Genomic DNA, 27,691 nt, shown 5'->3' on the forward strand with positions numbered 1-27,691 from the left:
CCTCGCCATGCAGTCAACCAACTGCCTCCTGTAATTCGCATGATTCCGTAATATATAGATATGGGACTTCCTGGACCTTTACACATACTATTACTGGGATTTAAACACTTGTAACAACTCTATAATCTATCAAATCCTTAAATGGGTTTCCTAAACCCTAGATTCGTGTACAACACCAAACTACAGAAATGATCCGAGGATTACCTGGAAAACGTGATCCCTGCGTCCCCAACCTTCAGAGCTCAACCCCTTGATCCTCCTTTGATCACCACCTTGCCTCTCCTTGCCTAACAACCTCTTTAAGCTTCCACTAGCCTTCACCCTTGCTCCAGATGCCCACAGCCGTTTAGGTTATCTTCAATCGGCCAAAAGACGAGACATGACGGCCCTAAAGACATTATATACGATCCAGAATCGAAACGGCTAGGGTTTCAGCCTGAACAGCGTCGACTCGCCGAGTCCCTAATGGACTCGTCGAGTCCAGTCGCGAATCTGTGACCAAGACCGTGGTCCTACTCGGCGAGTCAGGCATCAACTCGCCGAGTCCCCCCCTAAATATTCCCCAAAATAATTTAAAGTAATACCTGAAATTCCGGGCTGTTACATCTGGAACCCTAAAAACAAGTGCCATGTTCCACAATAGCTTAGATGCAATCCTTAGGGCTTAAAACACTTATATAAAGTGTTTATTATGTCTAGGATGTCTTATCTTTATCAATTAGTAATTTAAGTCTAATTGAGTGCATATATGTGTGATTATATGTTCATTAGGATCGTAGTGTGTGTACAAGTCCTCACTTGACACCTAACAATCCTACACTGTCCGGTTCATCCAAATCACCATCTACAGGTGAGTTCATACCCCAAATCAATGTTTTAAATGATTTTAAATGCTTTAATGGGGGGGGGGAATACAAGTAGAAAACAACATGTTATTAAATCTTCTATATGTATTTTATAACTGTGTTTTCGTTCAACAGATTTCACATACTACATAATGTGATGCATGAAATGGTTTTCTATCTTTGAAATACTTTGTTATCAAATGTATTACTTTTGAAATAGATAAAAATGACATCAAGTCACTTTTATATTTGTTCAAAACCCTTAGACGTTTTACAAAACCATTTTACATTCTTGAACTAAACTATGCATATACACTTATAATCTTATATATGTATTGTTGTTATAGTTTACATCTTTCATTTAGTTTCACACACCCTTGAGTAGTAAGAGTCTATAAACCTACTTGAACAACCAATTACCTTTCAGTTAACTATCATAGGGATAGTTAGAAGATATCAAACATTATTCCTACTACAAGGAATCACACAAGAGTCAGTTCATTCATGAGTCTATACCAGTACACTACCTGATACATGAGTACATCTACATATGCTTACCTGATACATGAACATGTTTATATATACTTACCTGATACATGAGCACACATACATGAATACCATACATGAACACTGTTACATAGGTGCATTATCCTGTATTCACTTACTTGGATTATTGTACTTAGAACTACGAGGATGATTTATTAGTACTTTCTGTGTAAATTATCTTTCCTATCCCGGTTCAATGGGATAACTCGGCGGGACTAACCATTCTGAACCCCGCTGTTTAGCACCAGTGGTCGATGACCATCTACGGAGGTCTATGGTTACTATTTATATTAGGTAGATCGATAACTCGGCGGGACTAACCATTCTGAATCCCATCTGAGTAACACCAGTGGTCGATGACCATCTATGGAGGTCTATGGTTACTATTTATATTAGGTAGATCGATATGGGGACTAACTATTCCACCCAGCTGCTGCTGCTACATAGGACAATTGGACAATCTTCTGATGTTCATTAGGTTATACCTTTCGCTTATTGCGATGTTGTGTTACTCCTAGTACCCAGTGATAACACTTACATTAATACCTTTCTGAACAATCTTCTGATGTTCATTAGGTTATCTATTTCGCTTATTGCGATGTTATGTTAGTCCTAGTACCCAGTGACAACACTTACACGAATATATTTTTCCTGTTTACTTTATTTTGTGATACTTTCACATAAACGACGAGTTAGACTAAGTACTTTAGTACTAGTCAAAAGAAGGAAAAACTATCATTTTACTTACAAAACATTCGGGTCTTGGTAGAAGACTACATTATCATAACAAAACATTCGGGTCTTGGTAGAAGGCTACATTATCATAACAAAACATTCGGGTCTTGGTAGAAGACTACATTATCATAACAAAACATATGGGTCTTGGTAGAAGACTACATTATCATAACAAAACATTCGGGTCATGGTAGAAGACTATATTATCATAACAAAACATTCGGGTCTTGGTAGAAGACTACATTATCATAACAAAATATTCGGGTCTTGGTAGAAAATACATTATCATAACAAAACATTCGGGTCTTGGTAGAAGACTTCATTATCATAACAAAACATTCGGGTCTTGGTAGAAGACTACATCTCACACTGATAGAAAATAAGGGATTTTCTAGGGCCTTTCATACTTTCATCAAGATTTTCATTTAAAGGTTTACATGACTTTTAAAACAGCTGTTAGTAAGCAAGACAATGACACTTAAATACTTATGAATTCACCAGCTTTAAAGCTGATACTCTCTTTCAAAATATCTTGTATTCTCAGGTCATCAGTAGACAGGTACGGTGGCCAGGTTTTGAGAAGACAGAGCAGACAAGTATCGTCTTTTATTTTGATTGTATATTTTTGGTGTCTTATTACAATGAAGAACACACATGTATTAAAACTTTACTTATAATTCAATGGATGATGTTGTTGCTTGTTTACTACTTTACACTGTTGTGATACTGTACATGACGTCCTCCACCCCTGAACGTTTCTGCCGTTCGTGGTTTTGGGCTGTGACAGATTGGTATCAGAGCATTGTTTATTGTGAATTAAGTATATCAACCCATAAAAGATATACTAACTATAAACACATTAGGATTAAAACACTCTGTCTAAGAGTTTATACTTTTAAATAATAAAGCATTTAACAAAGTATACGTGCCTGCATTCATACTAAAATCCGTGTCACAATGACAAGAACAAAAGTATTGAGATTGTTGAATATCACAGGTAAGCTCGGGGATGTATGGTCAGTCTTGGGAGTGGCATAGCCTGATCAACTATGTTGTTCCGAGGAGTGATTAGCACATGCCCAAGAATGGTTGTGATATGGCAACAAGTCTAAAAACTTACCAACATTACCACAATGAGAACATTATAACAGAACCTAAGTCTAAAATACCATAGGGGTATTTTGTGTTACTATAAGTACTTTATACTTGAGAACAAAAATGGAATCTTCATTCCTAAGTTGATAATTGCTAAGTGGATACGCTAAAGTTATATGTAACTAGGATGTTATAGACTTAGAATCGGTGAAATTTTTGCTTTACCCCTATTCCTTGTGAATTTGGAGTTGAGCTCACTTATTCGAAGGCCTATCCTGTGTTGATTACATATAACTGGTATGCACTTTACAAATAGCGATGGAACTAATGAAGATTTCCTAAATAATTATCTAGATAGTTCGTCTAATAATTATTTTCTTACCCCAATTCTTGCGTAGATAACATGGCTGGATTCCATCCCCACGAAAACCTGTTCCTTCTGAACGAAGTGATTGCTGGATGGTTTGGAGAAGAACCAGATGATGATCATCCAATCCCTCTGAATGATCACCATGCTGACGACCTTTCAGACGATGCCATCTCCGAACCCGAGGTTGAGAACCTACCTCAGGCAGCTCCCTTTCCGATTCCTAATCCTCGTCCGACTTTTCATGGCCCGACGCCTGAGTGGGTGGAATGTTTGGAAACATGGAGCCAAGGACAAGATCATCCCATGCCATTTAATGGTGACCGAAACTTCTATGACCTGAGAATTGGGGGCTCAGCAGACAGAATCATGCCAATTCTGATCCGAAGAGTTGCCCGAAATGAAATTCAGGGCAGGACAGCTCTACAACGTATCGCAGAAGTTGATACAAATGGAGGAATGCATATGCTTCGCACCAGTCGCCTTGAACATGCTCGTGAGAGGTCTGAGAGAGACCATGAAACCCTGCTGCAAGCACTGGCTGAATCACGAGCCGAAGTCATAGAACTTCGAGTACGCCAGAGAGTGTACGAAAGACACCTACTTGATGTGGAACGCCAACTGGCTGAACTGAGAGTTCACCAGAGTGATGACCGTCGCTAGTAGTAGATACTTTACCTTACATTCCTTGCTTGAAAGGAATCGTGTTCCTGTCTATGCCCGATGTGGCATTTTCTATGAAACTATCTTGTACTGTAAGTACTTTGGTTAGGTCTTTATACTGTCAGGAACTATCTTCTCTGGATATGATGGAAGACCTTTTTACAAGGTCATTTTCCCGAACCTGTACGTCATGAATATCAAAGATATTTACAATCGGCTAACTTCTGTGTCATTCCTTATTCAAATACTCTTATCATACTTTCATTTGAGTCTATTTGAAGCATGCTCTAGTCAAGTCATTGGACTATATCCATTTAACTCCGGAGTCATCTCCGAGTCTCTTTTAATGGTTGGATCACGTTATTCGCCAACCAACGATACCTCGGCTAAAACGACAAACATCTTGACACCATTGTATGAACTTACTTCCGATCTTTGCTAGGACTGCATCATAGGGATGTAGGTCAAACCTTCGTGAACATACTTCCATTCCGTGCTAGGACTGCATCATAGGGATGTAGGTCGAACCTTAGAGAACATACTTCTATTCTTTACATGAGCGATCGAACTACATCTAGGTTCAACAATTCCCGCTTACAAATTCATTTTCTTTCCGTATAACAGAACAAATCGCTTCGAGGGGCGAATAAGAAACAACCACCGGTAGCGACCTTCACAGCTACGACATCTGCACCTCCTACTACCATCCCTTCGGGCATCCCAATTGTCCCTAAACCAGCCAAACTTTATGCTGGAAATCTCCTAAAATGCATTAAATGCAGTTTACACCACCATGGACCTTGTAAGAAGATGCAGTGCTCACACTGCAACAGAAAAGGGCATACAGCCCGTTACTGCAAGACTCCAATAGCTCAGCCCGCCCAAGTGCCAAACACCAGTGTGAACCAGACTTGCTACGGTTGTGGAAAAGTAGGTCACTACAAAAGGAACTGCCCAGAGGCAGCAATTGCTGGCACAGAAGAAAATCTACTACCAACCACCGTCGCAGGAGAGTCTAGTCCGGACCCACGTTAATGTAATTTAGGCGTTTCGTTATAACAAACTTATGAACCATCCCAACACTAGTGCAACCAGAGTCTTATCTTTTGTGGGATCTCGTCCATTTAGGGATGCTCGTGCTGCGTATACTTATCTTTTGTAGTATACCTTGCTCGCAGCAATAGTCTTGTAGTAAATCCTAAGTACAGTAACTCTGTTAATGGTTGATGTGTTGTGTTTTGTCTGTAACGCCTTATGTTCAAATCTAATGTCTTTATTTTCCATATGTTTCCGACTTTATCATATGACTCGAGTAAATTCGATCCTCGCAATACCAGCTTCATAAGTACATCTCTTTCTCAGAAATCGTCATTTAGCGAAGCCGTCATATCAGAACACCGAAGTACTCATATAAGGAGTACCTTATAGCTCTTTTCCTTTCTGAAGGAATCCCCATAGTATTACTCATGCAGTACGTCAAGTTCAATTCCAGGATTCATACGGTTGATCTATCACAGAAGAATGTATACATGAGAGTGATATATAATCAATGTTCTACAGGTTTAGAATTGATGATTCCACTTTAACTTCTTTTCCCTCGATGGGATGTGAGATTAAGGAAGAATCAGTTATTCGACTACCTTTTCAGTCTTAATTATATACGACTCGTATACACGAAATTGTGATCATTGAATCACGTATGAATTCTAATATGAACTTCAGGACAGAGACTGTCCAGGAGTACGAGTAATTGCATTGGCATAGGAACCAACTTAGAACCCAGTATGACTCTTATAACCAGATCGCCTTCCGTCTAAACACCTACGGAAGATACAATAATAGTCCGGACAACACAACGAACTACTCAACAATAGAATTAGAAGACCAGGCTCCTCACCCTTGAGAACTCTGGTCTAATTCTTACCAGAAGTCGACGGAGTACATCATATGTACCTCGACGACCGGAGACTTCATTTAGATTTCCTTTAGAAATCGTTATCTCTGCCTCGCTTAGAAGAGTTGATTGAGCAAACACAGGGAAAGAGTTACTTTCAGAAATGGACCTGAGATCTGAATATCACTAGTTCGAGTGATAGGGATGGATGACCTGAAGACTATCCCCCAAACTCGATACGGACACTTCGAGTCCGTAGTGATACCCCTTGGATAGGACCAATACGCCCATAGCATTCATGAGCTAAATGAGTGGAGTACGCCTTTTTACTAGAATCATTTCGTCATTTCTCCATGTAATGACTTATTTATCTACCCTCGTAGTGAGAAAGAACCCATAGAAACATTACCCTCGGAGATACTTTTCGCAAAGTTCTCAGATCAGGAGTTTTGGAATTTAGAGACAAATTTCCTGAGACACACTATTAGTGTTGTGGAAATTCTTGAGTACTCTGTCAAATTATCCAAAACCGTTGGGAATTGTCGGCACCGTAGTCACTGACGGAAAATTTACCAAATTCTAGGTCTTACAGACCTACTATCATAGTCCATTCGGAACTCCCCGCAAACTTCAGAAACCCTTTCGACTTTGACCCAACAAGGGATGGCCTTTACTGGGAAGTAAACGAGAGAAAGAACCTTTGGAATTCCAAGTGAGAGACCAAATTCTTTAGGAAACCTCACTATAGGAATGGCTTAATACGCTTCGTAAAGCGTGGAAAGCTAAATCCAATATAGTTGGGACCTCCGAGATTCTTACTAGAATCGGTCCTGCATCTCACAAACTAGACCTACTCCGCGAACTCAGTAACGTACATTTTCCCCTTCGCATCTCGAACCTGAAACAGTATCTTTGCATTAGGACTTTCGTAAGCCCTCTCGACAAGATCGAGATTTACGAAATCCTTGCCTTCGTATTAGAACCGTAGTGACCCTCGACTGAGTGGTCAAGCGGACAAAGCAACGCCGTCGCCCATGAGTGAAGGTTCGTTGGAATACCAGCCGAGAACCCGATTTCACTTGGGAGCGCGAGAACCAATCGGTTAGGAAGTTCGCATAACGACTCGATCATTCGTACCTACTTCCTTGCCTAAATTCTAATTTCGGGACAAAATTCCCTTTAACAGGGGAATGATGTGACAACCAGAAATTTCCATTCTGAACAAACCATATCAAGCCAATAGAAGTTAGAACAGTTACAGGGAAATTCCAGACTTTGGGTATAAGTTTGAGTTTTTCACGATTTACACTTCAGGAAATATCAGGAGAGTGGGTGCACTAGGGTTTTGTGCAACACTGTTATTCCAACACTCTATTATATTAGAGATCATTTCGGGAATAAAAATATTTTCTGCCAAAAATATCTCAGGTCTATAAATAGAATTCTGAACCAAATTCATTCATTATTCGCATTTCCAACTAGAGAAAAGCCATTTTCTCTCTCACGGATCTTCGGGTTTTTATACCAAAACGTGAGTAACTCTTTCTAGTAGTGTTAGAAAGCTTTATATGTGTTTGTAACATGATTTAGAAGGCTAAATCACTAGATTTAGGAGTTTACTCCCCAAGGTGTTCTTGGGCGGTACACTCCCGAAACAATGCCTAGCCTTTCCCCCGAGATATACTACTGCCTTGGTCTTGTATAGGAGTGTATTAGGGACAAGAAAACATCAAAGAACCACCCAAGTTTGGGAGTTCACGGCCCAAGGTGATCTTGGATCGTGAACTCCAAAATCATGGACCAAAGAGTGCTTTTGGCACTCCTAAAGGCTTGGACAATTACCAAGGGTTACTCCTACATAAATCAAGGACATTAAACCATCAAAAACACTTTCCAAAGTGAGTTTATGGCCATGACATGGTTCTTGGGCCGTAAACATGATTAAAGGGCACCAAAGTGTGCCTAAGGCCTTCATATGCTTGGAATAAAAGTCTAGAACCTATCCCACATGTGCAAGAGACTTGAAAGCATAAAAAAACACCCATCCTTAAGAGTTTACGGCCGCAAACTCTAAGGGAAATGGCCTTAGGTCCGTAAACTCCTCAAAGGAGTGTTTCTATGCCTTAAACCCTTCCAAGGACTTAACCACCAAGTTGGAATAATTCTAGGGATTATTTAACACCTTAAAACAACCAAAGACATTGAGTCTTGGAGTTTACGGCCATAAACTCAAGAGTTTACAACCGTAAACTCCATGTGTGATGCTATATGGAGAGTAAACTCATATATGGGGTCCTCTGGAACCCTAAAAACAAGTGCCATGTTCCACAATAGCTTAGATGCAATCCTTAGGGCTTAAAACACTTATATAAAGTGTTTATTATGTCTAGGATGTCTTATCTTTATCAATTAGTAATTTAAGTCTAATTGAGTGCATATATGTGTGATTATATGTTCATTAGGATCGTAGTGTGTGTACAAGTCCTCACTTGACACCTAACAATCCTACACTGTCCGGTTCATCCAAATCACCATCTAAAGGTGAGTTCATACCCCAAATCAATGTTTTAAATGATTTTAAATGCTTTAATGGGGGGGGGAATACAAGTAGAAAACAACATGTTATTAAATCTTCTATATGTATTTTATAACTGTGTTTTCGTTCAACAGATTTCACATACTACATAATGTGATGCATGAAATGGTTTTCTATCTTTGAAATACTTTGTTATCAAATGTATTACTTTTGAAATAGATAAAAATGACATCAAGTCACTTTTATATTTGTTCAAAACCCTTAGACGTTTTACAAAACCATTTTACATTCTTGAACTAAACTATGCATATACACTTATAATCTTATATATGTATTGTTGTTATAGTTTACATCTTTCATTTAGTTTCACACACCCTTGAGTAGTAAGAGTCTATAAACCTACTTGAACAACCAATTACCTTTCAGTTAACTATCATAGGGATAGTTAGAAGATATCAAACATTATTCCTACTACAAGGAATCACACAAGAGTCAGTTCATTCATGAGTCTATACCAGTACACTACCTGATACATGAGTACATCTACATATGCTTACCTGATACATGAACATGTTTATATATACTTACCTGATACATGAGCACACATACATGAATACCATACATGAACACTGTTACATAGGTGCATTATCCTGTATTCACTTACTTGGATTATTGTACTTAGAACTACGAGGATGATTTATTAGTACTTTCTGTGTAAATTATCTTTCCTATCCCGGTTCAATGGGATAACTCGGCGGGACTAACCATTCTGAACCCCGCTGTTTAGCACCAGTGGTCGATGACCATCTACGGAGGTCTATGGTTACTATTTATATTAGGTAGATCGATAACTCGGCGGGACTAACCATTCTGAATCCCATCTGAGTAACACCAGTGGTCGATGACCATCTATGGAGGTCTATGGTTACTATTTATATTAGGTAGATCGATATGGGGACTAACTATTCCACCCAGCTGCTGCTGCTACATAGGACAATTGGACAATCTTCTGATGTTCATTAGGTTATACCTTTCGCTTATTGCGATGTTGTGTTACTCCTAGTACCCAGTGATAACACTTACATTAATACCTTTCTGAACAATCTTCTGATGTTCATTAGGTTATCTATTTCGCTTATTGCGATGTTATGTTAGTCCTAGTACCCAGTGACAACACTTACACGAATATATTTTTCCTGTTTACTTTATTTTGTGATACTTTCACATAAACGACGAGTTAGACTAAGTACTTTAGTACTAGTCAAAAGAAGGAAAAACTATCATTTTACTTACAAAACATTCGGGTCTTGGTAGAAGACTACATTATCATAACAAAACATTCGGGTCTTGGTAGAAGGCTACATTATCATAACAAAACATTCGGGTCTTGGTAGAAGACTACATTATCATAACAAAACATTCGGGTCTTGGTAGAAGACTACATTATCATAACAAAACATTCGGGTCTTGGTAGAAGACTACATTATCATAACAAAACATTCAGGTCTTGGTAGAAGACTACATTATCATAACAAAACATTCGGGTCTTGGTAGAAGACTACATTATCATAACAAAACATTCGGGTCTTGGTAGAAGACTACATTATCATAACAAAACATTTAGGTCTTGGTAGAAGACTACATTATCATAACAAAACATTCGGGTCTTGGTAGAAGACTACATTATCATAACAAAACATTCGGGTCTTGGTAGAAGACTACATCTCACACTGATAGAAAATAAGGGATTTTCTAGGGCTTTTCAGACTTTCATCAACATTTTCATTTAAAGGTTTACATGACTTTTAAAACAGCTTTTAGTAAGCAAGACAATGACACTTAAATACTTATGAATTCACCAGCTTTAAAGCTGATACTCTCTTTCAAAATATCTTGTATTCTCAGGTCAACAGTAGACAGGTACGGTGGCCAGGTTTTGAGAAGACGAAGCAGACAAGTCTTGTCTTTTATTTTGATTGTATATTTTTGGTGTCTTATTACAATGAAGAACACACATGTATTAAAACTTTACTTATAATGCAATGGATGATGTTGTTGCTTGTTTACTACTTTACACTGTTGTGATACTGTACATGACGTCCTCCACCCCTGAACGTTTCCGCCGTTCGTGGTTTTGGGATGTGATATTGTGGCATCGTCGTCTCGGTCACACTAATGCAAAGAACCTGAATCGGCTTGCAAAGAACGAACTGGTCCGAGGTCTACCTGTAAGAGATTTCATTACATTTGAAAAATGTGTTTCCTGTGCTCAAGGAAAACATCATCGGAAACCACACCTTCCAAAGCAGATCAACTCCATTAGTCAAGTGCTCGAGCTATTACATATGGATTTATTTGGTCCGGTTAACGTTCTTAGCATCAATCGCAATTCATACTACCTCGTTGTGATAGACGACTACTCTCGGTTCACTTGGGTTTTCTTTCTGTCCAACAAAGCTGGGATCGCTGACCTCATCAAAAGGTTCATTGTAATGATCGAGAATCAGACCAACAACCAAGTAAAAGCGTTGCGTACTGATAACAGAACAGAGTTCAAGAACGCTATTCTTGACCATTTTTTCGCTAAGAAAGGATTCGTGCGTCAATTCAGTTCTGTTTGCACACCACAACAAAACGGTGTTGCCGAATGTAGGAATCGAACTCTTAAAGATGCTGCAAGAATGATGCTTTGTGATTCCAAACTTCTTGTGTTCTTTTGGGCGGAGGCGATTAACATGGTGTGCTACGTTTAGAATCGCGTGCTGATCAACAAAGCCAAAATGAAAACACCATACGAAATTCTATACGGACACAATCCATCAGTCAGCCATTTCCAAGTGTTTGGCTGCCCTTGCACCCTTCTCTACTTGGAATCCAACCCCAAATTCAATGCAAAAGCCGATGATTGTTATATTGTTGGATATGCTACTCGAACTGCATACATGGTTTATAATAAGAAGACAAAACATATTGTGGAGTCTTTCGATGTTCGTTGGCTTGAAGAGAATGAGACGGACGCTAGAGTGGGTCCAGATTGGCTATTTGATTACACATCTCTTTTCAAATCCTTCAATGTGTCGTCGAATAATCAAGCAGGATCTATGTCTAGTTCGAAGATCATTATTGAAGACGAAGAGGAGGAAGTTGTCTATAGACCACCTCTGGTCTCTTCTGATCCCCCAATGGTGTCCTATGTTCACACTGATTCTTCTGAGTCTTCTCCTCAACAACCTTCCCCTGATGTTGTTGCTACTCCTCTAACTCTGGTGGAAAGAGAGTTCATAAACCAAGAGACTTCCGCTGTAACTTCAAATCTGATGGAACTTCTCTTTCCAGAAAGAATTTGAAGGGCTTAGAATAATGGTTTGGTCTAGGTGTTGCAGTTAGTGATAGGGGTACGTTTGTAATTAGCGTTTTTGTCAGTTTACGGTTGTAACTGAGTTTACAGCCGTAAACACCTTACGACCGTAAACTCCTCACGGTCTTGGGTGTCTATATATATATATATATATATATATATATATATATATATATATATATATATATATATATATATATATATATATTTATATATAGGGTTGTGTCAGACGTATTGCTAGTTGATGCCTTTAGTATTTGTGGTTCCTACCAAGTTGTATTAGACGTTTAAGGTTATAAAATGTATGCAAGCTTGGTTTGTTACATCTTTGCTTATTATTTCGTTTTGTGTGATTGTTGTGTGCTTTTGATCACTGGTAAGATCCGATTTTGGACCTTACAATTGGTATCAGAGCAAGACCGGCGTCAAAGGCATTCTACAGTCGTTTATTTGGTGCTAGTTCGTGTTTCAGAAAAGAGGATTCATTGTTTCATCCAAAAATCGAAGATTCTGTGTTCTCGGTCCGAGCTTACGGCCGTAAACACTGAGTTCACGGCCGCAAACCCGTAAAATTCATCAACTGTGAAGTCTAGATTCTTGGGCCGTAAACCCTATTTTGGTGCAAGTCGGTTAATCTTGAAGACCGTATTTTAACCACATTGAATTATTGAAAGTAAAATAAATTAATTGAAAGTAATAATTAATTGAAAGTAAAATAAATTAATTTCTTGAATTACTGTTAAAGTTTTTGAAACGAAAATTCATTAGGTTTACGGCCGCAAACTGATAGTTTACAGCCGCAAACGACTTCCGACAGTAAACTATTATTTCAGCAGTAAATTAAATTTCTTTTAACAGTTGATTTTAATTCACCTTTAATTCTTAATTAATTTTAATTTAAATAAAAATGGAATCACAAAATCAAATCCATTTTCAAGAGCTCAATGCTGTCATGGGCACCACCATGCGAATTCCAAGGCTTATGTCTGCTGATGGGTTCCCTGAGTGGAAATATAGAATTGAAAAATACATAAAGATGAAAGACTTCAAGATTTGGAAATGTGTCATAAAGGATTCAGTCAGAATCATCACTACAGTTGGGGGGCAAGTGGTTGACAAGAAGATTGAGAACTACACTGATGAAGATTTTGAGAGTATAGAAGAACAGGAAAAGGCATTGGCTATTTTGACTATGGCCCTATCTCCAGACATTGCTCAAGGGTTCAGAGGGTATACTTCTGCTAAAGCACTGTGGGAAGCCCTTATTGAGGTATATGAGGGAAATGAAGACACGCGAGAGAGTCGCCAAGATATGCTGAGGAAACGATTCAACATGTTTAACTATGTGCCTGGAGAGACTCTTGAGGCTGAACTGCAGCGGTTCACAACTCTTAATACGGAAATGACTGTGGCAGGGATCTTCTATACAAAGTTGGAAATAAATAAGAAGCTGCTAAATGCCCTCCCAAAATCTTGGGACATGAATGTAGCGGTCATTAAGAAGACTAAGGATCTCAATCGCTTTTCTCTAGCTGAAGTGATGGCTGTCATCAAAGCATGTGATATTGATGACATGCAGTGAGAGATCAATCATGTGAACTCCTACTCAGCTGCCAATCTTGGCATTTCAACTAACAATGCTCTTTCCTCCTTCTCCTATTCTTCTGCAGGTTTATCTCACAATGCTTCTCCTCAAGCTCATACACTCTCCCATCCATCGGCTTCCTCTGCATCAGTCATGCCCTACCCACAAAATCAATCATTCGTGTCTACTCAAGCTGCTTCATCTTCAAATGTGGCTTCCTATTCAAAAGGAAAGGAGGGTGATGAAAACCTTGTCTTTGCAGCAGGGCTAGTTAATTGCTACAATGCATTCGTAGCCGAGGAGCTTCCACCTCAATTGTCATTTGCAGATCTTGATCAAATTCATCCTGAGGACGTTGACGAGATGGATATCACGTGGCAAATTGCCATGGCAGTCTTTAGGGCAAAACAATTTGCCAAAAAGACAGGGAAGAATAACTGTGGAATGAGTGCTGATAAGAAAGTTGGATTTAACAAGGGAAAGCTTCGGTGTTTCAATTGCCACGAGCCAGGGCATTTTGCTCGTGATTGCCCACATCTCAATAGAAGAGTTAATAATGACAGGACAATCGATTGACCACGGTCTCTTTAAATCAACTCTCGTATCCATCACGTAAGCCACAAACCCACTACAGCCCTGCTGTAGACTCTACCTCACTCTATCAGCCGAACAAAACGTTGAACGAGTACGGATACCCTCATCGTACACCGTAAGAACTCCCCGACTAGGATCTCATATGGTCACTAGCTGTTGCTCGCAGTCAATAACCGCTCCGAGCCTACTCAACCAGTCCATGCCCACGATAATATAGACATCCCCCATCGTAATCGGGACCAAATCAATAGGAAACGCAACACCGAAGATCTCGAGTACACATCCTCGAATCACCTCACTGGCATACACTGCCCTCTCGTCAGCTATGGAAACTCTTAGAGGTCGACTCAACGCCTCTCAACTAAGACTGATATGCTGACTAAAAGCTAAAGATACAAAAGACCGACTCGCACCCTAGTCAAATAACACCAAGGCAGGTACAAAATTCACAAGAAAAGTACCTACGCATATCATAATATAAGCACAATATCTCAATATAAAAATAAATACATGAAAGTATACATACCAGCCACAATGTCGGGTGTTGCGCGGACCTCCTCCGCGGTCAACTGGAAGGCTCTCCCTCATCCCTTCGGTGCCTCGGCCTTCACCGACCGGTTCTCTGTAGCTCTGACAGTAGCAGGGGTAGATCCCTGAGATGCTCCATGCGCTGACCCCCGCAGCTGCGGACACTCTACCTTCCGGTGTCCAGTCTGGTTGCAGTGAAAACAGACTACGAACCCCTTGGGGGCAATCCTTGGCCATATGCCCCTCCTTGCCACACTTGTAACAAGACCCTGCTCTGCAAACCTCATCGTGACCCTTGCCGCACTTGCCACAAGTGCGGCCCTTCTGGCTCCCTGGTCTGGAATCGGCGAGCTTCGCCCGCTTGGCTGCCGGCTGGGACTGTGCCGGTCGCCAATCCCTCCCTTGAGACTCCGCCTCCTCCCTGGCCCGAGTCTCCAACTCTATCTCCCTCTTTCGAGCATTTTCCTGAAGCTCAGAAAATGTCCGGTACAAGGAGTTCGCCATGAACTCCCGTATATCCCTCCTCAAAATACTCAGATACCGACTCATATATGCCTGCTCGGAAGACACGTGCTCCAGGCAGAACATTGCTCTCTCGTGGAACATCTTGGTGATCACAATAACAAACTCAGTACCCTGCTTGAGGGTCAGAAACTCCTATGCCAAATGCTCCCTCTCCACCAGGGGAACGCAGTCATCATGGAACATAGTAGTGAACCTCTCCCAGGTCACCGCAGCAAGCTCAGCAAACGAAAAGTGCACCGTCACAAACTTCCACCAGTCCTTCGCTCCCAAGCGAAGCTGGTTCAGCGTGAACCTGACCCTCCAATGCTCTGGACACGAACATGTGTAGAAACACCCCTCGATGTCCAAAATCCACCTCATTGCTGCAATAGGATCCTGCATCCCATCGAACTCTGGTGGCTTCGTGTTTCTAAACTCCCGATACAGCAACGAGTCACCCCCCCTACGGCCTGGCAGCGGTGACGGCTGCGGTGGCCGCAGCAACAGCAGCATCAGAAAGACCAGCGTATCGCTCATCAGAAGTCTCAATCGGAATGGTCTTGATAGACCCAAACATCTCTGGTATCTCTTCCCTGATGGCCGCAGCCACTTCCTCGTGAATGATCCTATAGATCTCCTCATCACTAGCACCGCTGCTCTCTGGTGTAAGGCGTGTCTTGACCTTAATGTTTCTAAAATACAACATAACAATATATCAGGGACTCGCTCGATTATACTCACACTCGATAACTCAACCCTACTTGACCTCTGGTACCCCCAAGATTCTTACTTGGACTGCGCACTGATCCGGTGTCTCCAGTAGTACGGGCCCAATACTATTGTCCACACCGCATCAGCATTCACCCCAAGTCCTCCTCCCAGAGTGCCAAATCTCATGTACTCTACTCTCAATAATCATAGGCCATTCTCTAGCAGATCTCTCAAAAACTCCTCGCTGCTATCTAATCACTCTCAAGCTTCCCTAGCAGCAAAACTTCTAGACTAAGGCATCACAAATCAGGCCACTCTAGTCCTAATAAGAATACCTAGTCTACTCTAGCATGCATAACATAACTCATCATATAACATAGCATAACATATCTCATAACACTTATTGTAAGGGTATTTTTGGGAAATCACCGTTCGGGCGCTGGCTGATCATACACACGACTGTGTTCTGTTTGTCTCAAAACTCTCTTACTCTTGATAACTATTCTATAATAGAAAATTTTCCTCAAATCCTCAGTTTGAGTTCAGATACGCCCGAAGGTGCATCCGAATCCCTTAAACCAAGGCTCTGATGCCAACTTATATCACCGTAAATATTTAAACAATTTTTTTTCACATTTTCAAAACACGTTTCCATTCATAATTATTATAAAAATCTCAATGTATCACATCTCAATTCATAAAACATATCCCAAGATCAAAACATATAAAACTTCGCGTGTGTGTACGAATCATGTCGGCGCCTTCCCGCAATCGTCACTAGTACATGAAACACATAACACATAACACTGTAAGCATGATTGCTTAGTGAGTTCCCCAAAATACCACATACAACACATATTAGTCACTCGAGGCTAAAACTCTGTGGGCCTTCTGGCCCTAACTCTGTGGACCCTCTGGTCCTAACTCTGTGGACCTTCTGATCCTAACTCTGGAATACACACATCGTACATCACATAGAAATAATGTAGTGCAACACATCACATAAATAGCATACAAGATACTCTGTCACATAACTCTAGTTACCACTTAAGGTAAAGTATAGTGAGAAGACTCACCTCGGATGTCTCAGTAATCTCTCGCTCGCGTAAACACTGATCTAGCCTCTGCCTAAACACATAAACAATCATCTCAATCAATAACGGCTCTCCAGGCTATACTAGATCCTCACATGTCCTCTAATAAGGCTAAAAACCATTTTACCCTTCAAACGGTCCACAAGTCCAATTGTTGACCAATCCCTAAGAGTCAACAAAAGTCAACAATCAAACCTTGACCAAACTTGTCGAGTGCACAAATGTGACTCGGCGAGTCCATGCGTGTCCTTCACACTCCTGTTCCTCACTTGACTCACTGAGTCAACCCTCCACTCTTCAAATCATCACTGATCGTGAATCACGGGAAACCCGACCCAACTCGTCGAGTCATTTCCCCAACTCAGCGAGTCACCAACTGAATGATTCTCGGGGAACCTAATCCTACTCGTCGAGTCTGTTCTTGGACTCGGCGAGTTCATTCTATGCCCAAACTCAAATGAACTCCAGAGGTCGGATCTTTTCCTCTAATCCATGGATCTGACCTTCCCAATCATGATAATTACGTAAAGTTCAGATCTTGATGCTCATGCAAAGGCCCAAAGGCGCTATTTGGAGGAATAACCTCAAATATGACATCCTAAGCTCATGAATCCTAATATAAATCATAAAGATCAAAGCGTTAAGGTCTCTGGACCTCTTTGGATCCATATCTAAAGCCTCGATACGAGAAGGGACCAAATGCTCATCCAATCAAGCCTCTAAAGGGTCTAGAAAACCCTAACTCCAAAGGTTAACACCAAAACTGAAGAAGGATCGAATCTATACCTCAAATATGAAGTCCCTAGGCTCTGAAATCTATAGAATAGCACCCTCTTCAGCTTCCTTTTTCCTTGGTCACCTTCTTCTTGCAAGAGCACCAACACAAGGATTAAAAATGGCCTCTCCTTCCTCACAAACGTTCTAGCTCTCTTAGGGTTTCTCTCTGGGGTCTGGTAGCCGGAAGTGAAGGCTATAAGAGCCTTTAAATAGATCCCAAACCCAAGAAATTAGGGTTTCACTTAACAGCGTGGACTCGCCGAGTCCACGAGTTGACTCGTCGAGTCCGGTCTCTAATCCTGATAAGAACCCGCAGTCCTACTCGGCGAGTCTAAGCATCAACTTGCCAAGTTCCTACCAAAACTCAAAATAAATGAATAAAATAATATACCTGGAAATCCGGATGTTACACATCAGGCAATGCGTTAACGGGACCGAAGATCATAGGTGAAACAACGGAAAAGATAGTTCAAATCAGAGCTCGACTACAAGCATCACGCGACCGACAGAAGAGCTACGCTGATAAACGGCGAAATCCCTTGGAGTTTCAAGTTGGGGATCGAGTGTTGTTAATAGTCTCTCCCTGGAAAGGGGTTACTTGTTTTGGGAAACGGGGAAAGTTGAATCCACGATATATCGGACCCTTCAAGATTCTTGCTCGAATCTGTCCAGTGGCGTATAGACTGCAGCTACCCGCTGATCTCAGCTGTGTACACCCTATGTTCCATGTTTCCAATTTGAAAAAGTGTTTATCCAACGAAACCCTTGTCATTCCCCTTGATGAAATAGAAATCAACGAGAATCTCCTGTTCGTCAAAGAACCAGTCGAAATCATGGACAGGGAGATGAAGCGTACTAAACAAAGTCGCATTCTGATTGTGAAGGTACGGTGGAACACGAAGCGTGGGCCAAAATTCACATGGGAACACGAAGACCAGATGAAGCAGATGTACCCTCACCTATTCTCGCATTCTCAAATCTAGCTTTCACAATAATTTCAGGATGAAATTCCCTCTAACGGGGGGATGATGTCACAACTAAGAATTTAGATGCCTTGTAACAACAACAAGGATAACAATTGTGAACCAAAAAAAATATGAAAGCATGTATGATGCTTATTTAATAACAGCAAAACTTCCATCAAACACTTTATACAAGCACTGCAAATAGTTAACAAAGAATTGGAAACCCTAAAAATCCCGGTTTAAGTCCATTTAGGACTAGGACTTCCTTATTGGGCCTAATTGGCCAATAAGCTTCCAATTTGACTATTTTGGGCTTAGAACTCTTAAATGGGCTCTAATTGGACCCACTTCCATTTATTTTAATAATTTGGGCCATATTGGGCCTAGAATGAAATAAAATACCTTAATGGACCTTATTGGGCAATACCTAACTTAATTAGCCCTAAATGGCCATAAAACTCATACTTTGATGTGTATTGGGCCCATATCTTGGATTTAAGCACTCAAGGCCCAAATCTTCTTCTTTCTTTTCTCTTTCTCGGCCCAAGAGGGAAAACAAAAAAAAGGGAAATTGATGAAATAAGGAGGGTTAGCCACCTCCTTATTATATTTTGGTCATCCATGCACCATCACATACTTCCATGCACACCATCACTTCACTTATCTCTCTTTCTCCCTCTCCTTTCTATCCTCGGACGAAGACACACACCCACACACACATTATATCCAACTTTTAAAACAAACTCTCTGAAGAATACCTTCACTCCTCTTCATCAAATTTTCGATATTAAGAGCTTTTCAAGGAGGTTATTCCACAAAAATCATCATTCAAGGTAAGTTGATGCTTAAATCCATGATCTAACTACTTCATTTCATCAAAAATCTCCTCTTAATCTATTCAAATTTGTGATCTTGACTCTTAGAACTCATCTAAGCCAAAGATCCTCCAAGAATCTTTCTAGGCTGAGAATAGCATCAAATTTCTTCCATTCTTCTTCTTAACCGAACCCACAAACTCAAGGTGAGTTCATACCCCTCTCTTTTTGGTTTTTATAATTTTAATGGTGGAGAATACAAGTAAAATGTGTAGATCTATGTGTATGTGTATGCTATGTATGATTTCATGTATGTATGTGTGAATTTTTGTGCTTATGTGTTGATTATGTAAGCAAAAAGGAAAGAAATCTCGAGATCCATGACATAAGAAGGAAAACAAACGTTATCTAAAGTATACTACACTAAACAAGTCAAGAAAAATACCATTTAAGATTAAAATCAACATATTGTAACATAAAACCAATTTTTGGGCTTAAATTGTCAAATAAACAAAAGCTGGGTTAAAATTGCCATTCACGGTTTTCTTAGGGATCAAAGGAGTCAAAACAGATACAATAACTGTTTTTATGGATATTATGCTCTTCAAAGGACTTGAAATATAAATTGTAGCTTAAAGGGCCAATTTTTGGGCTTTTCGGCCCACTAAGCCCAAAATTGCGAAAAACATGATTTTCAAGGGGCTGAAATGATAATTTTTCTCAAAACAGGGGATAAAAAGTTAAAAAGGACTATTTCAGGGGTTAAAATGCTTTTCTTTTCCAAAAAGGATCAAAAATGCAAAGTTTTTGGATTTTGGGACAAAATTGTAAAAGTTGCAAAAGTTTGGGCTTTAACCGAGAAACACTTTTCTGGAAGGGCTGAAACTGCCAAAGAATATGTTTTGAGCTAAAAATATCAATTGAGTAAGTCTATAGGCCAAATGTGTCAAGAAAATGATTTAAGGGCTTAAAATGTCTTTTTTTGTATAAAGGACTAAAATTGTTATTTTTATTAAAAAAAGGGGTCAAACCAACATTTTGAACCAATTATTTTATTTTTAAGATATTTGAGTTAAAAAATACCAAAAGTTACAACTCATGAAAATAGAGAGATGAACATACGTATAATCCAAATATCGTTATAAACAAATCGACCGGTCTCGTGTCGATACAAATATATCAATCGTCCAAATCAAACCTTCCAACAATTATACAATTCCTAAAACAAGTAAACAATCAAAACTTTGGGCTTGAAAGTCCAATCATGCTTGTTGGGCCTTTGTGACCCATTAACATGATTTTCGGCCCAAGGAATAATAATAAATTTTATTGGGCCTTCTACGACCCAATTTTATATTTAAGGAACCCTCAATGACTTTTAAGTGCTATTGGGCCTTAGTGGCCCATTAGTACTGCTAGTAAGGTCCAAGTAAACAAATACATGTCGATAATCAATAGTAATCAAAGTCAATTGGGATTTAGTGACTAATAACGTGTGGCACCAACGTGTGTCGGTCGTAGTCTATAGTTATAATCAAAGTCTCCTGGAGGGAGAGCGAGAGTTTTTGTATAGATCTATACGGGGCTGACTCCCCCATACATCAGTTGTTCACTACAGTTAGACTCGGCCAGTCTAGGGTGACAAAATCTTAAGATCAATTCCGACGTTCACCAGAGTGCTAAGACAGATGAACTAGTCATCATCATGCATGATTATAACGACTCACATAAATAAATCTTATATAAATCACGTAATCAAGGTAAGTCAAAAGCATTCACATGAAGGGATAACAATTCGAACCGTTATATGATATTTTTATTTTCGGAAAACATCGGGTTTTCCGCGGAAGTTCAACATTTTTCACTTTTACTTTTAATATAGTTTTTTTATACACGTTTTGAAATCATCATGCATATATTTACGGATCTTCACACTTTTTATAAACAATGGTCTTTTCAGAAAATATCGGATTTTCTAGGTTGTTTTCGTTCAAACCACACAAAACATTTTCATATCAAACCTGCTTATGAACTCACCAACATTCCATATGTTGACCGTTTTCAAAATAACTTGTATTTTCAGGTAACAGGTAAGCCGAGGCGTAGTACCGAGTATGCTAGTGTGTTGTGCTTTTGAAAACTATCAAACAATTTTGTTATGGATTTGTAATGTTAAAACAATGTATTTGACGTGAACAACTCCAGTTGTAATATATTGATGCATGGTGATGTTTATGTTATGATTCATGTATATTCATTGTGATGATATTCAATTTAAGTCACACGAGCCCTCGGACGCTTCCGCCGTCTGGTTCGGGGGCGTGACAGAGAAGTTGTAATATGAAAGTACGTGAGGAAGTAGGAGAGGATTTCCATCTATCCTAAGAGAGAAAAAAATAAATACAACTATTTAATGCTTAATTATTAACCTAATTTTAAATTAAGGCTAGGATTCATATTTTCGATTCGAAGTTTGAAGAGGGATGTCGTAATCTAATTGCGAGTGTATAATAGTTAGGTCAAGTTTTTACCAATTTCAATCTTATGAAACTCCTATATATTTTGACATTCATTGAATCTTATCAATGACTTGATTAATCTCAGATTATAGTCTCACTTTTGTGACTGAGATGCCGATGATCATAAACAAGACGTGAATAGCCATACAAACCCGCATGACACTCTCGATGTTGTAACATCCAAAAATTTTACGCCAAATTTAAACTTTTCAAGCATAAATAAAACCAAATAGTAACTGTTTACAAAAGTGTTTTCAATTCATTATTCAATCATAGTGTCCCAAAAGCCAGATCATAAGGATGAGAAGCGGTACGGTCATGCCTTCGCCTTGCCATGAACTCCTGAGGTACCTGAAACAATAAACTACAAACTGTAAGCTCAAGGGCTTAGTGAGCTACCCCCAAAATACCAATACCACACTGATAATACCATATCTATAATAACCAATTAATCAACATGCATACTGGGCCATCGTCCTAACTGGACCGCCCTACAAGGCCAACGGTCCAACTGGATCTACATCGAGCCTTCAGCATGACTGGACCGCCACGTGTGCCTACAGTCTTCGCGAACCTCTCCTAGGGTGTGTTGGCCTTCAACACAAAGCAGGACCACCTCAATCCATGCAACAAGCAAATAACCATGTGCGCATAACAAACATTTACTAGCATATACAAAACATCGAACACATCTATCTCACTTATTACCAAACATAGCAATCTCTCATAGCTAGAGCACTGACCTAGCAGGTCACTAAAGTATCAATCCCTATAGATCATAAGAACATAACATATAGTCTATCCTGATTCTGATCTAACGGATCATATCCACATGTAGCATACCATAACGATAACAACTAAAGGGTCGACCTTGGTGCCTTAGACCCTATCGATAAAGTGAGCATAACTCACCTTGCAGATGTCGACTCGGAAGATAAACTCCAACTCTCGGGTCACTTGACACAGGCTCCACCACCTATTACCATACTACAATATACTCATAAGTCCTTAACCTTATAAGGTACTCCATAGCCCACTAGTAAACCCCTGGCCAAAGTCAAAGTCCTCCGTCAAGGTCAACAGTCCATGTTGACCTTAACTCGCTGAGCACCCTTGGCTACTCGTCAAGTTCCTTGAAGCACTATCCAACTTGCCGAGTCATCGAGGTGACTCGTCGAGTTCCTCCGATTCTTGATCACACTTTTAAGCCACCCGTCGAGTTTCCTTCTTGCAACTCGACGGATACACACGCATACATATCCTGGAGAAAACTCATCCGACTAGCCGAGTTGTTCATACAACTCGCCGAGTCTGACAATATTCATCGGACTCGCCGATTTGGTCATCCAACTCATCGAGTTCAAGCCCATCTTCATATGACTCGCCGAGTCAAACGTGCAACTCGCCGAGTTCCTTCAGTCCTTAAGCCATACAAACTCTTTTAAGCCATGCAATGGCTCCAAATTACAGATCCAAGTTTCTAGAGCATGATTTTCACGTAAAGTTGAAAACTTTACGTGTATGCATGGCTAAAAAGGATCTTAATGGCAATTCTAATCTCTTAATGGGGTTTCATGCACAGGGAGGGTTTCAATCACCCCCATACCTGCAACTTTATGGCTCTAGGACTTAGGAAGGGTTTAGATCTGAAGTTACAACTTCAGATCTAGCCCATAGCTCCCCATATCAACTCAAAATCCATAAAACCCTAAAACTTAACCAAAAGAAAAGAGATCTAGAAGGAAAAGGAAGTAAAGATTGCAACTTGATACCTCCAGAAGATGCTAGCTGAGGTAAGTTCTGCTTCCCACACCTTCCTTGCTTCAACTCCTTTGCAATTCAAGCTTTTCCCTCCTAGCCAACCTTCTTTGCAAGACTTAAATCAAACCAAGAAGAGTACCACCCGAATTAGGGTTTTGCTGAACTTCTCAAAGATGGTAAAGACGCTAAAGGAGGCTGAGGCTCCTTTAAATAGGGTGCAAAACCCCGGGATTTAGGGTTTCATCTGCCAGCTCCTACTCGCCGAGTCCCTTCATGGACTCGGCGAGTAGGTCACTAAACATGCGTATCAAACCTGTTGCTACTCGACGAGTAAGGAAACCAACTCATCGAGTAAGCCTTGAAACCAATTAAATTCTTATTTAAACGATACCTGGGAATCAGGGCGTTACAATTCTCCCCCACTTGAACTAGACTTCGCCCTCGAAGTCTGCTGGAATAAACAATGTCAGGTAATGCTCACGTATCTTCGCCTTCGGCTCCCATGTCCAATCGGATCCCCTCTGATGTTCCCACTGCACCTTCACCAAGGGTATTTCCTTGTTCCGAAGGATCTTTTTCTTCCTTTCCAAAATGGCCACCGGCCCCTCCACATAATTCAGGCACTCATCGACTTGAATGTCATCCAGTGATACCACTGCCTCCTGGTCCATGATACAATTCTGCAATTGCGAAACATGGAACGTGCTATGAATCCGGCTAAGCTCTTCCGGAAGCTCCAGCCTATAAGCTACCTTGCCATCCCTGACAATGATCCTGAATGGCCTAATAAAACGAGGACCCTGTTTTCCCCATTTTCTGAAACGGATCACACCCTTCCGGGGTGAGACCTTCAGGAGTACCATGTCACCCACCTGAAATTCCAACTCAGATCGGCGTCTGTCGGCATAAATCTTCTGCCTACTCTGAGTGGTCTGCAAACGCTGTCTGATCTGTTGTATCTTTTCGGTAGTTTGCTGAACTACCTCCGTCCGTCCCATCACCTTGTGCCCAATCTCACCCCAGCAAACTGGGGTTCTATACTTCCGACCATACAACAGCTCGAAAGGCGGGGAGCCAATACTGGAATGATAGCTGTTGTTGTAGGCGAATTCTGCAAGCGGTAGGTGGGAATACCAACTCCCACCAAAGTCAATAATGTACGCCCTCAACATATCCTCGAGGGTCTAGAGGGTCCACTCACTCTGCCCATCGGTCTGTGGGTGGAAAGCGGTACTAAAGTGCAGCCTCGTACCCAGTTCCTCGTGGAACTTCCGTCAAAAACGGGAAGTAAACCTGACATCCCAATCGGAAACGATAGAAACTGGAACCCCATGGCGAGAGACAATCTCGCTGACATACATGTTGGCCAATTTCTCAGCCGACGAACTTTCCCAAATGGCCAAGAAATGGGCACTCTTGGTCAACCGATCCATGATGACCCAAATAACATCAAACCCTTTTGCCGTCCTCGACAACTTTGTAATGAAATCCATCGTGATCTGCTCCCATTTCCACATGGGCATCTCTAGAAGCTGCAGCTTACCATGCGGCCTTTGATGCTCAGCCTTGACCATCCTACAGGTCAAGCACCTCTCAACATACCCAACGATTTCTTGCTTCATTCCGGGCCACCAATAACTCAAACTCAAATCGCGATACATCTTGGTGGCCCCCAGATGGATAGAAAAATGAGACTTATGAGCCTCCTCCATCACTATCTGCCGGATCCCTCCGGACATCGGGACCCAAACCCGAACATGCCAGGTCAATAACCCGTGACTATCCTGAACAAACCGGGCGTTCTCGCCCTTAATCTGCTCCATCTTCCAGTTCTCTGGTCTCATGCCCTCGACCTGAGTATCCCTAATCAAGCTCACAAGCGGAGAATCCATCGCTATCCTCATACACCTTGCCGGGGTTGAAGACCCAGCTGACTTGTGGCTCAAAGCGTCCGCAACCACATTCGCTTTACCTGGATGATAAAGGATCTCACAATCATAGTCATTAACTACATCCAGCCACCTGCGCTACCTCATGTTCAGGTTCGGCTGATCCATGATGTGCCTCAAACTCTTGTGATCTGTATATATAGTACATCGGACCCCGTACAGATAATGCCTCTAAAATCTTGAGAGCGAAAACCACCGCTCCCAACTCAAGATCGTGCGTAGGGTATCTCGTCTCATGCAACTTTAGCTGTCACGATGCATAGGCTATCACCTGTCTCCTCTTCATTAGGACTGCCCCCAGGCCTGTGATGGATGCATCACTAAATACCACAAAATCCTCGACTCCCTCGGGTAGCGTCAACACTGGCGCCTCACACAAACGTCGTCGGAGGGTCTCAAATGCCCCCTGCTGCTCAAGTCCCCACCGGAAATCCACCCCCTTCCTCGTAAGACGAGTGAGGGGTACAACGATCTTGGAGAAATCTCGAATAAATCTTCGGTAGTAAACTGCTAAACCCAAGAAACTCTTGATGCTTGAGGGAGATTTCGGAGTCTCCCACTGGATAACGGCCTCCACCTTGGCCTGATCGACCAAAATCCCTTCCTTGTTAAAAAGATGTCCGAGGAACTGGACCTCTCGTAACCAAAACTCACACTTTGAGAACTTGGCATACAACCGTTCTCGCCTCAGAACCTCCAGCAGCTCCCTGAGATGCTCCTCATGCTGCTCTCCGGTCTTGGAATACACCAATATATCGTCTATGAACATAATGACCAAGCGATCGAGCATCGGTCTGCAGACCCGGTTCATCAAATCCATGAACACTATCGGCGCGTTGGGGAGCCCAAACGGCATCACCATGAACTCGTAATGACCATAACGAGTCCGAAACGCGGTCTTCTCCATGTCTTCCTCCCTCACCCTGACCTGGTGATATCCGGACCTCAAATCGATCTTGGAAAACCAAGATGCACCCTGCAGTTGATCGAAAAGATCATCTATTCTCGGGAGTGGATAATGGTTCTTCACCGTTAACTTATTCAACTCCCTATAGTCAATGCACATCCTGTGCGAACCGTCCTTCTTCTTGACGAAAAGGATCGGTGCTCCCCAAGGTGAACTACTCGGACGAATAAACTGCTTACCCAGCAGTTCCTACAACTGAGATGACAACTCCTGCATCTCTGGTGGCGCCATTCGGTACGACGCCTTAGCGATAAGGGCCGCCCCGGCACCAGGTCAATCCTGAACTCCACCTGCCTCTCCGGAGGCACTCCAGGTAATTCCTCCAGACACACGTCAACAAACTCTCTAACCACCGGGGCCTCTGAAACTGAAGTCTGATCCCTGACCCGCGTGTCCACCACCCACGCTAAATAACCTGCACATCCGTGCTGAATATACTATCGTGCCTTGGCGGCCGAACAAAACCCTGATCCTACTCTGGTGCCCTCACCATATACCACCAGTTCTCACCCACTTAGGTTCAAACTACTACTCGCTGTCCCTCACAGTCGATCATGACGCCAAACCGGCTGAGCCAATCCATCCCTACGATCACACATACTTCCCCCATGGGAATAGGAATCAAATCTATCGGGAATGATACCCCAATAATCTCCATCTCGCACCCCCGGTAAACTAAAGAAGCAGAATTCGCGTGCTCATTGGTGATCGAAACTCACAACAGACACTCAAGCTTATCTATCGACACATTGAACTCTCTACTGAAAGTACGAGATACAAGCGACTGACTCGCCCCCGAGTCAAATAAAACCAATGCACGCAAAGAGTTTACTAAAAATATACCTAAACATAGGCACCAATGATAAGCACGACATAGATAAAA

This window comes from Lactuca sativa, chromosome 3, assembly GCF_002870075.4.
Source record: "Lactuca sativa cultivar Salinas chromosome 3, Lsat_Salinas_v11, whole genome shotgun sequence".
Taxonomy (NCBI): domain Eukaryota; kingdom Viridiplantae; phylum Streptophyta; class Magnoliopsida; order Asterales; family Asteraceae; genus Lactuca; species Lactuca sativa.